Source organism: Carassius auratus, unplaced genomic scaffold (assembly GCF_003368295.1).
Source record: "Carassius auratus strain Wakin unplaced genomic scaffold, ASM336829v1 scaf_tig00215912, whole genome shotgun sequence".
Classification (NCBI taxonomy): Eukaryota; Metazoa; Chordata; class Actinopteri; order Cypriniformes; family Cyprinidae; genus Carassius; species Carassius auratus.
In genome coordinates this window covers 1100301-1116355 of record NW_020528306.1, presented here as the reverse complement: position 1 = coordinate 1116355, position 16055 = coordinate 1100301, and the positions used below count along the sequence as shown (strand labels likewise).

Here is a 16055-nt window from a genome sequence, read left to right as displayed (position 1 = left end):
TGAAATGCTCGTTTTCACTCAATATCCTGTTAATCTTGAGTACCTATAGAGTAGTACTGCATCCTTCATAACTCCAAAAAGTCTTTATTTTTATTATATTTATAAGAGAAAGATAGTCTGTACAGATTTTTCCCGGAAAAACACGAGCGCCTAGAGGCGTGACGTGTGGGCGGAGCTAAAGAATCACGAGCGCCAGTAGGCTTTTGAGTTGAGAGCATGTGGAAGCTGTGACACAGATCCAGAGGCTGAAATTTAACAAGAGCAGCATCAGCAAAGGCGGTATGCTATGTGGTATGTACTGAAACTGTATATATTTGCTTAGCGGTTTTGGAAAATGACTAAGTTCCACTTTGTCGTCTTTTTTTTTTTTTTTTTTTTTTTAAGCTGTACATGTGGAAAGTGCAGTTTGATGACAACATCGCATGTTGTTTACTTGATGTGCTTACGCGCTGATAGCTAAGTTAACAACACAGAGATATTTGAAGCAGTTTTACTCACCGCATGTGGTTCCAACACACGATCGTGACCCTTTTTCGATGGGACTGCATTATCCTTAAGAAATAAACGATGTGCAATCCGAAATGCAGGGAACAAACAAAAACACTTGCACAACTCCGTTGATGCTCTGTAAAAATAAACTCCATCCACTGGTCCCTTAATGCTGTTTCTCTTTTGGTAATCTGTGCAGGGTTGTCTTGCCCTGGCAACCAAAAACACACTTCTTTTGTGACTTTTCGCGACGCTCTCGCTCTGATCAGGCTGTGCTCAGCCTCTCTCAGTGCTCTGCTATACTGGAGCACGCTCTCTTCCGGTAGAAGAGCGCGCACTTAGGACCCATATAAGGAAATTCCGCTCCATCTAACGTCACACAGAGCCATACTCGAAAAAAACTTTCCGAAACTTGTGACAAACCGGAAGAGGTTTCTTTGGAACAAAAATACTCCTTCAAATGTACAACTTAATTTTTGAAACTTTGTCCATGTTTAGCATGGGAATCCAACTCTTTAACAGTGTAAAAAACTCAGTATGCATGAACTAGCATTTCACCCCCCCTTTAAGCTAACTGAGACCTATTATAGCACTCATATATCATTGCTCTTTTTATTGTTTTTGATTGCTTCCACTGTCCTCATTTGTAAGTCGCTTTGGATAAAAACATCTGGTAAATGAATAAATGTAAATGTACATGTAAAAAAATGATGATGCTTGTAAATGTAGTTCGAGCAAAGAACTAAGATTTGATTGCTGGAAGCATGTATAAAGTGTAAAATTAAATGTAAAAACAATACAACATAACCTCAATCTAAACTATCTTAAAATAGGAAGCAAACATCAAAAGGTTTATACATGAGCTGTTTAACCATTTCAGGTTTGGTAGTTAAACATTAGGCTAATCTAAAAATGATTGTCCAAGCTTGAGAAAAAGTATCTAAAATCTAATAAGAGTAGACAATTTCTCAACATGCTATTGATTTGATTGTTGTTCATTGTCCAACCAGATGGAATGTCTATGAATGTTTGAAATGTGTTTTGGTTATGTAAGTTTTAAATACTTACTCCAAAGCAAGTCCCATCTATTATGGGTTATCATGTTTTTTTTTCCGATTTCTTCCTCTTCTTTCGACAACTTTGATGAACTTTTTTTGACTATATACATAGTTTTGATGTCTTCAGTGTGACTCTCTCTATCTCTTTCTCTCTCTCTCTCTCTCATTGTCCAACCAGATGGAATGTCTATGAATGTTTGAAATGTGTTTTGGTTATGTAAGTTTTAAATACTTACTCCAAAGCAAGTCCCATCTATTATGGGTTATCATGTTTTTTTTTCCGATTTCTTCCTCTTCTTTCGACAACTTTGATGAACTTTTTTTGACTATATACATAGTTTTGATGTCTTCAGTGTGACTCTCTCTATCTCTTTCTCTCTCTCTCTCTCTCTCTCTCTCTCTCTCTCTCTCTCTCTCTCTATATATATATATATATATATATATATATATATATATGTATATATATATATATATATATATATATATATAATTCTTGTTATATTTATTATACATAAATGAACATTTTAGGTAAGGATCCTCTTTACTGGTATTTAATGGGCATATAGAACAACAACAACTTTAATAATGACAAATTATTTTTCATGTTTAAACTAATATTTTTGTTTTTATAACATATATTTTGTTTTCTATACTTGTTGGTAAAATTTCATGTAAGCTGTTTGGCATGAATAAAGCATGTTTAAAAAAAGTTTCATTCTTTATTGGGATCTATTCTATGACTCCATGAAGAACCTTTAGCATCCTTTCCAATGCATAAAAGTTTCCATTGCATGGAAAAAGGTTCTTCAGATTAATAAACTGTTGACTGAATGGTTCTTTGGGGAACCCAAAAGGCTTTTTCTATGGCAAGACTGAAAAAAAAAAACTTTTAGAAGCTTTATTTTTATGACTGCATACAGTATTTTCAGTTTTATGACTGCATACGGTATTTTTGATGTGCCATTTTCTTCTGGTCATTACAGAGTTCACTGCAACTTGAACACTGCGAGAAAAGCACAGATGAGAATACACCAGTAGAGGAAGAATGGCGTGGCCGAGGACGTGGAGAGACACAGGCATGCTGGCTCCCACCATCACTACCTGGCCCAGGCTGACTGTGGTCAGCAGCCTTTGAGCCACCAATCATGAAACACACTAGGTGAAAAGTTCAGTACAGCTGTGGCAGCACTGGACTTTAGCATGCAAATTGGAAAAATTTGCTAATTGGTTATTGTTAGAAGGAAGATATATAATTCACATACATCTAAATGACAACATGTGCACTAGATTTTGATTTATTTATTTTGGTTAAATCTGTAATATAACAACCAAACTTCCAGTGTCTGATGTGTGTTAGGTTCATCATGTTAGTGTCTTTTCACCTCTAAATGCTTTATGCGGCCTTAATGAAAGCAGGTGTGGAAACTATGCGTTAGTGGTGCCTGTTTGATGTTAGACCACATCGATATTAATGAGGTTTTCCTGGAAAGAGAGAGAGAATAAATTCAAATAAAGTTTTCAAAAAAAAACCTCTACCCACTCATTAACTGTGAACTGTGAGTGAACTTTACTTAGATTTTTATACATAACATGATGACTTAAGTTAATTTATTTATTCATGTATTTTATTTCAATGTATTGATTTTAATTGATTACTTATAAATACGTTATTATAAAATAATTTATACAATTATTTGTCTTATCATTTAAATCAATATATCATTTTTATTAATTTAAAAATAATTTTAACATGTAAATAAATAATGTAGTTAGTTACTATATTTATTAATATTATATATATATATATATATATATATATATATATATATATATAAAACGCTAATTTACGTAGAACAGAAAACTAAATGGTTTAATATACAGAAGTATAAATTTCGAGAAAAAACATATAATTGTTTTAATGAATGTACAGATATTTTATTTACAAGTGTCAATCAGTCAATATATGATGAAGGAAGTACAGCCTCTGCTGGGCTTTTTCAGTAATGGCGTCTGTGTGAGTGTCCCATTTCAGGTCCTGAGAGATGGTGGTGCCCAGGAACGTCCCAAGAATAAAACAGGATTATTTAATCATGACTAAATAATCATGTTTTATTCTTGTATGTTTTATTCTTAAATTAATGATTTAATTCATGTATTATTAGCTACTAAATAATTAATTTCATTATTCTTTTTTTATTTAATTTAAGTGGTGACTTATAAATACATGGTATTAATATGAATTTATTTATAATATATAATATACAATTAAAAGAAAATAGTTAAATAACTATTGTTAACACTTTGTTAATAATAGATAACCCTAACCCCATAAAAACACGTTGTACTTAGTACTTGCGTAATTACATTGCAACTATGACACCTTAAAATAAAGTGTAACCTAAATATTATAATAATAGTTTATCATTTTCAACGTATTTTATTATATATTTCATATTATATTTAGATACACTTATATAATCTGTAAAAAAAAAAAAAAAAAAACTGTTCATTCATTCCACTGTTTACGTCATTCCGAAGTTCACTGACAGATGGCGCGCGCGCACTGATTCAGCTTTCGTCCACATTTGTTCCCTTTCAGAGCCTCTCCAGATTTTTTCTCCCAGACCTGCTGCCGTTTGCAGTGTGTTTCCCTTTAGATCCGGTTAGACACACAAATGTTCTTTGCCATGCATGTGCAACTTAGACATAGTCTCCTGGCAGAAAACACAGGTAAAGAGAAAATGAAGAAGAAATCTGCGTTTTTATCACCTTTTCTGAAAATCTGCACTCTGCAGTATTTATAGCAGGACAGCATATGAGCCTCTCAGTTGCAGACTAACGGTTGGAATAACGTTTCATTTCACTGATTTCCAGTCGATTTACTGTGGCTTGTGTGTGGACAAGCAATAATTTGACCTTGAAACTTTTGTAGCAAAAGATAAAGAAAGCAGTTCCCTTGATCATTTTAACAGCCATCGAGATGCCCTTGAGACTCAAACCTCCCCTTCAAAGCATACATCGCAAAAGGTCAACAAGCCAGTAGAGGCAATAAATGGTCAGGGTTGGAGGCTTTGATAGGCTTAATTGTCTTGAAGATCCAGTGCAAGTGAGCAGAGGCTCATGGCGAATTACTTACAATGTCCTGAGAGGCGGATTGTGAGAGTGGGCTGCACAGATTCAATCAGCCTCATGCAGTGTTGCTAAGTACACACCATTCGCCAAATTGCCTGATCTGCTTTCGCTATCAGCTAGGGTCCTGCTGCTTCTGTATCTACTTAGCAGAGACCGGAGAGCTTCTATCTTGTACTTGCTGGATGCCTGATCTTCCCCTCGTTCGCAGTACATTAAAGCTTCGGTGGTGTTGACCTGGCTTTCATAATGCATCAGGCCCTTTCCACAGCATGGCTCTCAGTGATGTAGTTAAGTTAGTCTGTCACACACATCATGCCAACATCATACTAATGGACCCCTTGTGCTGTGGGTTACAGTTTGTTCCTGTTTTCCACTAAAAGCCTGTGAAATAAGAATGAAAATAACTTCCTGATGTGTGTGAACTGGATATTACCTTTGTGCAATTAAGAAGATTCATTTATTCATATCATAAGTGTCATATCCATCAACAGTGTTCAAATTAACAATTCTTGATAATTTACTCACTCCAATGTCATCCAAGATGTTCATGTCTTTCATTCTTCAGTCAAAAAGATATTAAGGTTTTTGAGTAAAACATGGCAGTATTTTGGTTCATATAGTGGACTTCAACAGTAAGCAAATGGTTGAAGATCCAAATTCAGTGCAGTTTCAAGGGGGTATAAATGACTTATCTAGCCAAACCATTGGTCATTTACATAAAAAAATAATATTTATGTTCTTTTTGACCATAAATGCTTGTTTTGCTCTAGCTCTTTTTGCACATGTGCATCTTCAGTTTATGTATTACATAATCCCGTTGGAAAGGTCATGTGCAGTTAATTCTTAGTCTGGTTCAGAAAGGTAGGGTAGGGTCGAAAAACTCCATCTAATTTTCTCCTCAAACATCATTTTACCTTTTATTGTAAAGGGCATTTGACTTTCTTAGCACATTCACTTTGTAAACACTTGGTCGGTGCTTCTGTGTCTACGTAATGTGTGAAGTCGAGCTAGTGCAAGACTAGCATTTGTATTTAAAAGGTATACAAATGTTTATTTTGTATTTAATTTTTTTAGAAAATGACTAATTGTTTGGCTAGATAAGAGCCTTATTCTTTGGCTAGGATCATGTAGAGTCTTTTCAAGCTGCACTGAAACTGTAATTTGGCCCTTTAGCCCGTTGGTTTCCAATAAAGTCCATTCCATTACATGGAGAAAAATCCTGGAATGTTTTCCTCAAAAACCTTCATTTCTTTGTGACTGAAGACAGAAAGACATGACCATCTTGGATAAAATGGGTGTAAGTTATCACGAAATCTTTATTCTGGGACTGAACTAATCCTTTAATATTATACATATGTTATTAGCAGAAACATTATTAATAAAGAAATACCTGGAAGTAGAAATCCTTTTGAAATAGAAACTAAAAAAGCTGAATTCTTAGCAGTCATTACTCCAGTCTTCAGAGCCATATGATCTTTTTATTTGATAGCCCAAAAGTAAAAATGGATTTAATGCATTCCAGTTTAATGCATTCCTACTGAATAAAATAATTTATATTTTAAATCATTTATAAAAAAAAATAATTGAATGATTTATTTGATTATTTTATTTTATAATTGATAAAATACAATTTCAATCATTTATATTTTCATAAATGTATTTCCTGGTATTTCCTGTGGTTCTCTACAGAGGTAGAAAGGCAGTTCACTGTTCCTCTTTCTGTAACAATTTTGGGGAGTATAAGTTTAGTAGAACAAATGTTTATGGTATATTGCTTTATAAATGTAGACTCTTGGATGCCTATAATGCAAGTCTAACACTTTTTCCTTCTATTGCTTTCTTAAAAATTATATTATTGCTTTAATTATAAAGATATTGCTGCATCTAAACCAACAACATGTTTATTAGATCCTGTACCCACTAAATTACTGAAAAAGTTGTTACCTGTAGCCGAAGAACCGCTTCTCAATATTATTAACTCATCGTTATCTTTAGGTCACGTCCCAAAACCATTCAAGCTGGTGGTTATTAAAGGGGGGGTGAAATGCTCGTTTTCACTCAATATCCTGTTAATCTTGAGTACATATAGAATAGTACTGCATCCTTCATAAATCCAAAAAGTCTTTAGTTTTATTATATTCATAAGAGAAAGATAGTCTGTACCGATTTTTCGACCGGCTGGAGGCGTGACGTGTGGGCGGAGCTAAAGAATCATGAGCGCCAGTAGGCTTTTGCGTTGAGAGCATGTTGAAGCTGTGACATTACCATGAGGGAAAACCCATCATCCAAAACAAACCATGGCTTACAGTCAGATTCGGCCGTTTATTTATGATCCAGAATCAGATCCAGAGGCTGAAACTGAACGAAAGCAGCAGCAGCAATGACTCGCTCCGAGCGGGGCTCGAACCCGGGTCTCTGGCATGGGAGGGGACGCACTAACAAGGAGGCAGAGATATTTTAAGCAGTTTTACTCACCGCCTGCGGTTCCAACACACGATCGTGACCCTTTTTCCTTGGGATTGCATCATCCTTAAGAAATAAACGATACGCAAATCCGTCGTCAAACTGGGCCTTGTGAACAAGCATCTTCGAAATGCAGGGAACAAACAAAAACACTTGCACAACTCCGTTGATGGTCTGTAAAAATAAACTCCATCCACTGGTCCCTTAATGCTGTTTTATTTTTGGTAATCTGTGTAGGGTTGTCTTGCCCTTGCAACCAAAAACACACTTCTTTTGTGACTTTTCGCGACGCTCTCGCTCTGATCAGTGAATCGCTCTGATCAGTGAAATGTCTGTGCTGCTCAGCCTTGCTATACGGGAGCGCGCGCTCTTCCGGCAGAAGTGCCTTAGGACCCATATAAGGAAATTCCGCTCCATCTAACGTCACACAGAGCCATACTCGAAAAAAACTTTCCGAAACTTGTGACAAACCGGAAGGAGTATTTTGGGAACAAAAATACTCCTTCAAACGTACAACTTAATTTTTGAAACTTTGTCCATGTTTAGCATGGGAATCCAACTCTTTAACAGTGTAAAAAACTCAATATGCATGAAATAGCATTTCACCCACCCTTAAAGCCTCTTATTAAGAAACTACAACTAGTTCCTAGTGAAATTTCAGTCAGGTTTTAGGCCCCACCATAGCACAGAAACTGCACTGGTTAAAATTTCAAACGACCTGCTCCTTGCGTAAGATCAAGGCTGGAATTCATTTCTAGTTTTACTTGATTTTAGTGCTGCGTTCGACACCATAGCTCATGACATACTTAAAGATTGATTACAAAACTATACAGGTATTCAAGGGCAGGCTTTAAAATGGTTTAGATCCTACCTGTCCGATCTCTACCATTTTGTTCATTTAAATGGGGAGTCATCTCATTTATCACCAGTAAAATATGGAGTGCCACAAGGATCTGTCCTAGGTCCTCTGCTATTTTCAATATACATGTTGCCCCATGGTAATATTATTAGAAAATACGGGATTAGTTTCCACTGTTATGCTGATCATCATCAGCTATATATCTCAACGAGACCAGATGAAGCTTATAAATTATTTAAGCTAACAGAGTGTGTTAAAATTGTAAAAGATTGGATGACCAATAATTTTTTCCTATTCAATTTGGAGAAGACAAAAATATTACTTATTGGACCAAAAAACAGTACACAGAATCTCGTAGACTACAGTTTGGAACTAGATGGATGTACTGTTACTTCCTCTACACTGTAAAAAACTACTCTTGAGGGTGTTAAATACAACCCATGAAAATCAGTTATAGTTTACTTAAGTATATGAGTTAGCAAGTAAAATTAAAAATAATGGGTACTTTGTACCTACACTATCTATTTTTTAACAGTATTAACTGCAAGCCTAAAAAAATAAGTAAAATGTACCCCTAAATATTAGCTTTGGCACTGCAAAGTGCGCATGCGTCAACATCCAGGCGGGAATCGCGGCCGCGGGAGTCACCATTTTCCTTGTCATTGGCGGTGGATGAACATTTATTGGTGAACCTACAGGTACGTTTTTATTCAACTTGTTGATATCATCATCATGACTGCAAATGTTAAGTTGTTTAACGGTAAAATGTACCAGAAGAATAGTCATTTCTCGGTCTCTGTTGACGCACCATCTGGTGATAGATCGACACGTTATAATTTGTTGTCAGTCAAGTTAGGATTGGAAGCGGAATACATTTTCCAGAAACGTTAAGTTATTTGCCCCTGCGAATGCGAGCAAACATCTACGTTTGTGATTGAAATATAGCTTCAATTATTGTAATGTTACATGGCTGAAATTCGTGAACAGCGAAACTGTTACACAGTGGTTGAACTTGAGCAAGTGACGAGAGAGAGCAATGGATGGCTGATGTAACGTTACTCTACAGACGACAAGGCATTCGGAGCAGAAAATAGCAGTAAAGCTGTCGATGTGGTATGCTAGATAATTACTGTTAAAGTTTTCTTGCATTTATCTGTTGATATTGAGTTTTGTGTTAGAAGGGATCAATTTATAAAAGCCATTTTATTATTATCATCATTTACAGATTTATAATTAACGTTTGCCTTTTTCCGTGTGCGTTTTTAAATTATTGTCTGTTTAAAAAATGTGTTTTGGGGGTTTATACGATCCAAATTTATTGTCAAGTAACGTTAATCAGCCTATGTTAGAAAATCGTTGTTTGTATAAGTGCGTGCATCTTCCAATTCCTATGTTTGAGCAATGTGCTTCATTCGTGATAATTTATATTAAGTATTTCAAATGCAAAAATGTCAGACTTTTACTACTGTGTTGTAAATAATACTGTGTAACGTTAAACTACTAACTGTGTGCTGGTGCCTAAGTGTTAAGTTTATAAATTTGCATTACAGCTAATCAGCCTCCCACTGAGCACATGGTTAGCATTAATATGCAGCGATTAGCATGTGCTCTGCTAACGACAAAAAGCAAATGATTGAAAATATGTAATTTTTTTTATGTTCCTTATCTGATCTGTAACATAGGCCTAACAGTTGTAATGTTTTTATAATTGATTTATGTGTTTGAGTTAACTTGGATTTTCAAATACATTGTACTAACTTCTAGTTGGTGTAATTATTAAGCAAAATATGAAAAATGTAAATGAATATGAATATAAATTATGTACCATTCATTTTACAGGAGTGTGATAATTAATAATTTCAGTATCCTGTTTCTGACACATTTTTTTTCTGCTGCAGAAAGATCTATATGAAGAAGAAAGAAGAATTCATAGCAGTTATCAAGACAAATTAACTTCAGGTACCCAAACTAACCACTGAGTCAATGGATGTTCTAGCTTATTGGAAATGAATTGGCTGTGCAAAATATGTAACTTTACATCATCCAAACGATTGGATCTATTAAAACACTACAGATTACAACATGGGCATTTTAGTCGAAGCCAGTCCATACCCTGTCTCCATTCGAATTGCCCATGCATTTTTATTGTATTTATTTATTGCTTTATTTGTTGTTAACAATTTGATACCTATACTTGCCTTTGTATAGTGTTTAGCATTAGTATCCACTGAATACTTTTGTTGTCATTTTTGAAATCGAGCATTTGTTGTCAGACTAATAATGTTTTTTTTTTTAATTGATTTTTTTTATTTGCTTGTTATTTGTCTGTTTGCATGTTTTCCTAAGTTGCAGTGCCGAGCTCATAGAGTCACTGTATTGGCTCTAAAATTGCATGTCTTTGTAGTTCCAGAGTATTGAGAAAAAAAGGGATGCATGCATCTGTTGCCTCATTGAGTATCTTGGGGAAAATCAAGAAGATCTGTTCCAAGACTGTCAGGTATGTTATTACATAATTCATAATTTCAAGGTATTCAAATGGATACACATTGTTTCATTTCCCTTATTGATCACTGTGATTTAGCCAATAAACCAACACAATACCTAGCCTTTGATAAATAGTCAGTAGTGCATTTAAAAATATATTTGTGTATGTATTTATTTACGTATTGTGATTAGAAATATTTTGTCACATATGAAATGTTCAGAAAATGCAGACTAAGGACATGACACACTGGCTGCATGGCGTCTCTGCTGCGTGTCAGGAGCATGGTGGCTGCCTCGCGTTTTCTGTGTCTTTACACACCAGTAGCGTTCCTGGCCTGCGGCATAGAGGGAGTCCGCTGACAGACCAGGATCTTGTCTTCATGACAACAATATCAGCTTTTTTTTACACACCTACACCTACGCCTACTGATAAAGGACACCGTCAACAGTATTGACGGCAAAATATACTATGTTTGACAGGTGAAATATTTGAAAATCGATAATTATTAATTTTTTTAGTTACATTTATATCTGAATTTGTCAACCTATACACTTTCAAACATCAAAGTGTCATGAATTAATATGTATTTATATACAAAATGACATATTAACATATTTTCCTATTATATTTTGCCTGGAAACGCTTCCAACACGCGTGCGTCGCGTGAAAAATAGGCGTCGGTTCTATTTCTAGCATGCACGCGTTTTCTGCGCGACGCGCGTCTCACGCAGGCAGTCTGCAAGCTCTAACATGGGAGCTGAATTAAAACAGACACGCCACGCAAACAGTGTGTCGCCGGCCTAAGGATGCTCAGGTCAATGATCATGTAAACTTGCTTAACATAGAACTTATAATCACATGATTAGCTCAGATCATTAAAAAAACAATCATAATGAAAATACTTGACATTGATTTTTACTCACATATTTAGATGCATAAATTTAATGTAGACTTTTAATCTCATATACACATTGATCAACAAACTTAGTTCAAACTTACTTGCTTGACACACAAGAACAAACCTCATTGTTTTTTTTACAGAGGCTCAAACATGTTGTGGGACAAGAAAATTAACTTCATTAGGTGTAACGTGTCAAGCAAGCATGCTTCAGCTTTAGTTTGTCTAAATTGGATGCTGCAAACATTGTTTGATTAATAATTGTGTCATTATGGGATACTCAGGTGAAGAATTTGTGTTTTGATTTTTGTTACTCATTTTTATTTAAATGCTGATTAATAAAGAAATCCTGCGTGTGAGCAAACAATTGGCATTAACCAAGAAAACGACTAATCAAACATGCTAATTTGCTTGAACTAACATAAAACCTTTTTTTTTTTTTTTTTCAACAGGAGGATGAACTTGAAGGCCACACAAATGAAATAATGAAGTTGGTGGTTATTCACAATCCTGCAGTTGAGGAGGACCCAGCAGATGTGTGTGTTGTAATCGAGGGCATCAAAGTGCTGAATGGTTGTGGAAACAGAACCACAGCGTGCATACTGTTGATGGGATTGATATATGCCCTCAACCTTGAATATCCAAAAAAAATAAAGTACACCTTTGAAGTCTTCCAGAAACTTTTTTTTGAAACTTGACGGAGCAAAACTGCTGAAGAAGGTCCAAAGCCTCAAGTGTAAACTATTGGAATGAGCTGTTTGTACTGTAAGTTCAGCCTCTATGAAAACTGTTTTATTTGCAAATGGTAAATGTTCAAGAAGTAGCACGTTATATGTAATGTGAGTTATATTTGAAGTTTAATGTAACTTAAAATGTATTGTGTTACTTTTAAATAGTAATTGTTCAAAAAGTTAAATGTAATGAGTTTTATGTAATATGAAGTTGTATGTCACTTAAAATTGAATGTAAGAGCATTTTTTGCACTTAATTAGTTTTAAATGAAGTTTAAATGTTTGTATCGATGTAGAATGCTAGTCTTTTGAGGTAAATGAGATCATTTCAGTCTCCTTTTATTTTCTAGAGTTGCAAGTATTGTAGCCACACATTAAATCTAAACGCATATAGTTTGAAATGGTGAAGAAACAGTATTTAGGAGTTTTGCCTCTAATGTATGTTTTTTCATCTTATTTTTGAATGTAATATATTCAAAAAGCTTTGTCACATTATGATTTTGTATTTCACTTGAAATTTATTGTAAGGGGCTAAATTGTACTTTAATTATGTAATATAGTTTTAAATGTTTAAAAATACAAAATGTTATTTGATCAATAAAATAAGCAATTGATGCAATCTCCTGCGTCTGACCATTTTTATATAAATTCTACCTTGCCTGAATAAGTAATATGTAATTTTTTCTATTGGCTAATCATTATTAATAATAATTTAGTAGATGCACTGTTGCTCACTTACAATAGGGTTAATATTACTAAATTTTTATAAGTAATTAGTTATTTGATGTAATGAGAAATATTAGGTAGACCTTACCTAATCTCTTTTAGTCTGCCATAGCTGTTAAATTTAAGTATACTTTACTCAAATATATAAGATAGAATCTACCCAAATGAAGTGAGTGCAAATTGTTACCTCAATTTTATTGAGTAGATTCTATAGGTTGTTTTTTACAGTGTACAGTCAAAAATCTGGGTGTTATATTAGACAGCAACTTGTCTTTTGAAAAACATATTTCCCATGTTACAAAAACAGCATTCTTCCATCTTAGAAATATTGCCAAGCTACGAAATACGTTACCTGTTTCTGATGCAGAAAAGCTAGTTCATGCATTCATGACCTCAAGACTGGACTATTGTAATGTACTTCTAGGTGGTTGTCCTGCATCTTCAAAAAAATGAGCTACAGGTAGTCCAAAATGCATCGCCTTGAGTCCTCACCAGGTCAATATTACCCCAATTTTAAAGTCTCTGCACTGGCTACCTATTAAGTTCCGTATCAGTTACAAATTATTATAACTTACCTTTAAGGCCCTTAATGGTTTAGCTCCTGCTAGCCTTATACCACGCTACAATCCACCATGCTCCCTAAGGTCTCAAAATGCTTTTTTGCATTTGGCTCACAAACTCTGGAATAGCCTTCCTGATAATGTTCGGGGTTCAGACACACTCTCTCTGTTTAAATCTAAATTAAAAACACATCTCTTTCGCCAAGCATTCAAATAATGCATGTCATAATTTGTGACTGCAGTTGTATCTGATCAAATGCACATTATTTTTCTTTAGCTTGGGTTAAACTAATTAATTTTACTTGGTTGGAACAGCAGCTATGCTTATTATGTTTCTATTTGTTTCTTTGTTTTACACTAGCTCCAGTCTGGATCCAGAACACCTGAGAAGAAATTATGCTGACCCCTCAGAGGATCCCAGATGATGCTTACCCTGAATCATCAAACATAAGTAACAAATATTGGTACAAGTGTGATTGCATCATATAATAATTGCTGTTAATAGTGTTCATCGTCTGGTTGACTACGTCTTGTGTTAATTTTTCAGAAAATTTCTGTCATATGCACATAAAATATCATAAAAAGCGCTATACACATAAATTTGAATTTAATTGAACATGCTGGAGGATTTTTTTTCAGTTGTTGTTCACAATCAATCTTATGTTCAGGGCTATTTCTGTTATTTTTACCAGTTTGTCTTCACCTTGAGGGAAATGATGGCTAAAAAGCTGGAACATATATCTTCACAGTAATTCCCAAGCACACAGTACACACATTCAGCCAGAACAATAAACTAATATTACTTGTGCCAAGATTAACTTAACAGTCCATGTCTTTAAATAAAACATGAAACAACCAACAGCATACAACCATAGGAAATCAAATAGTTTGAGGCCATCTTTATTAAACTGAAGAAAACAGAACAAGGCAAATGCTGAAAATTACAATGATTTGAGGTATGATGAATTCAACCAATTCCAATAGCAAACCGTACAAATGTTTCAATAACAAACGTGAATCAAGTTCTTTATAATGTCTCATTAATGCTCAGCGGTCTGCATCAAGGCAAATACACTGCTCCAAAAAATATCTAGTCACATACAGGACTAACCTTACAGAAGATTAAATGTAATAGCATGTCTATATATCATGTACATTTATCAACTTGCATGTACAGACAGGCATTTAACTGCCTATGCATTTTAAGAATTTTGCGAAAGATGGAGATTCATAGGAAAATGCTACATGAGAAGGTAATAAAGAGGAGCAGCACTGCAGGAAACGCAACAAACAGCAGAAGTTAAAATACATATACATATCGTACGCCACATATCATGACAGCTTAAGACATTTCCATTAAAACATGAACATGCTGGTTTCACAGCAATGGCAGCAGCAGAAGAGCTGTATAATACTTGATATTTCTCAGTAAGGCAATATCTTTATATATATATATATAAAAGAATGGCACGTTGCTTAGCACAGTGTTAAGATTGACTACATCATGTATAGGCCCACTAATCATATATACACATAATAAACATATGCAGGACTTCACAAGTGAAATCATTACTCCTCATTTAGGTTTTAAATTTACTGATTTAGCTTATGTCCTGTTCTGTGTGTGTGGAGGCACATAAAGTGTAGGCCATTCAAATCGGTCTAAATATATCATATTATACATATTGTATATATAATATATTATATTAAATACTTTTTATTTCTGCATGCCATAATACAAAAGTAAATGTTTTAACTGTTTTTTTTTAATTTCCTTCTCTGGCTCATTTTCAAAATAAGAGAAAGCTAAATACTTTCTACTGTACCATTTTTTCTCTACACCAATATCTACACTATATATATATATATATATATATATATATATATATATATATATATATATATATATATATATAAATATATATATATATATATATACACACACATATACATATATATATATATATATATATATATATATATATATATATATATATATATATATATACACACACACACATATATATATATATATATATATATATATATATATATATATATATACACACACATATATATATATATATATATATACATATATATATATATATATACACATATATATACATATATACATATATACATATATACATATATATATATATACATATATATATATATATATATATATATATATATATATATATATATATATATACACACATCTAATATGAATTTCAGCATCAAGTCCTTCCCTCTGGCTCATTGTTCAACAGTTTTTGGTCCCATTGTCTTAGGTGTATCTGTGTGTTCGCACAATAACAAAGGCTTATCATCATAATTATGGCACTTCATTCTACTGCGGTACAACGAAGCATTCAAATTGTACTAAATAAATGATTAAATCAAACAATACATTTGATTAGCCTGAGTTATAAAAGCACATACACTGCCTTCCAAAATCAATGTAAAGATGTTTTGTATTTAAAGATTAAATAGATTTTTCTCAGTAAACAAAACTCTGGAAATTAGATAATAAAATAACTCCAGAATTTACGTGTGAACTATAGCAGAAAACTAAAGAAATGTTCAACTATGCACAGGTTGAAAGTAACAGCACAATTTAGACCTTTCACATACAAAGGGGAAAAACT

At 33.8% G+C, this 16055-nt stretch overlaps 1 long non-coding RNA gene across 1 annotated transcript; it reads left to right on the top strand.

Annotated features, from left to right (window-relative positions):
- Window positions 1-8581: 8581 nt before the first annotated feature.
- On the top strand, window positions 8582-12152 carry LOC113096382 (uncharacterized). Its single transcript, XR_003288500.1, has 4 exons — window positions 8582-8699; window positions 9900-9960; window positions 10406-10498; window positions 11837-12152. It is a non-coding gene; the product is annotated as an uncharacterized LOC113096382 (long non-coding RNA).
- The last annotated feature ends 3903 nt before the right edge of the window (window positions 12153-16055 follow it).